Below are 1,591 nucleotides of genomic sequence, written 5' to 3' on the forward strand. Positions count from 1 at the left end.
AAAATTAGTTTACAAAACTCACTTTCAAACTCGTCTGATTCTGAGAGATTCGTGGCGAACGTCGGCCAAATCTACATCTTTTCTGCGTGCGTTTGACTGTCAGAAACTTTGACAAGCGAGCCTTCAATTATGATTATTGACTATTATTTCATAACTAATTGCGGATCGAGCGAAGCGAGCAGAGCATACACCGCAACAACAGGCACTTTCGCGTTGTGCGTGCGTGTAGAATTATTCTGGCTTAACTAAGACTCGTAGTCTACGAGGCGTGGAAGGCTATCAGATAGGTCAAACGACCCCTCTATATGCGGAGGTCTTGCAAAAAAATCGGTAAACTCGACTATGAGCAGCTCGAAGAGATACGCACGAAAAACTTTAATGATGGAGAAATGTCCTACTCGGGGATCGAACCGGAGACCTATGTAAAATTCATTGATTGAGTCCATGGGCGTGGACTCAGTGGGCTTCGCCCTTCGTCACGAAGGCGGCCTTCGGAATTCCTAGTTATTGATTATTATCTTGGACTTTGATTGTAGTTGAATTCATGAAGTCAAGCTTGTTTGTAATACTTGCATCATTGACTGTCTACTAGTCGAACTTGTTCGGGAAAGATGTAGAAGCCACGTGGCGAGCTATTCCCTGCGGGCGTGTTCCTTGCCCTTTACGTTGCGTCGTGGACCACCCGCGCTGGGTGTTATTTACTCCTCGCTCGTCTCTCCTCGGGAGAGACTCCCGGGTTGGATCACTCGCTTGAGAAACTTGTAGGCTGATCCGACCCTCAACAAGGCGCTCCACGATGGGTATCTTGCGCCTACTAGGCGCAACGAGCGACTAAGAGATTAGTAGTCTCTTAGTCGCCCGTTGTCAGGATCTGCGCACTAGGAAGGGTGGACTTCGTCGGCAGAGAAGTCGTTTACGATCTCAGGAGGTTCGGTCCCGAGGAGGTTCTACTAGGGGTCTTGATGCTGATGTCCCTAGTGGGGTGTTTCCCCAATTTGGCTTGCCGCGGAATTAGCAGGGTTACCATCCGGTGTTGAGAAACTTCAAGATGATCGAGTAAAGATACTATCCCCGGTTTTTTCCTCTGGTGGTTCATCGTCGTTGCCGTCATCATCACGTCCCTTAGGTTCATCGTCTCATAGTCGTGTACCGGATAATCGACGCTATTCTTATGCGCCGGATCCCCCTTTGGCGTATTACGCCATTAGGGGCGTACTTTGACCGCTGATGCTGTCGGTAAGATCCGTTTTCCAAAGCTCACTGACCGGTTCAAATTTGAGGCTCATTTGGGTGCCTCTGGCCGCTTGTTAGTTGAGGCTGGTGGAGGAATACATATGAGTAGTCATGCCAAGGAACTCTTTGTCCCGGTGAATACCCTTGAGTGTACCATCACCACTGACTTTTTAGTGGTGAAGGAGAACAAGCTCGAGGAGAACAAGCTTGAGGGAGCTGCCCTTGGGAAGGTTGACAATAATCCTCATAGGTGGCAGCCATTGGTAGATTCTCTCACCAAGCAATTCTGCACTTGGCTACCACTGAAGGAGGAATACCAGTGACATCTTGCACACTTGCGATTTGAAGGCACGTGCTT

Source organism: Perkinsus marinus (assembly GCF_000006405.1).
Source record: "Perkinsus marinus ATCC 50983 genomic scaffold scf_1104296939964, whole genome shotgun sequence".
Lineage (NCBI taxonomy): Eukaryota > Perkinsozoa > Perkinsida > Perkinsidae > Perkinsus > Perkinsus marinus.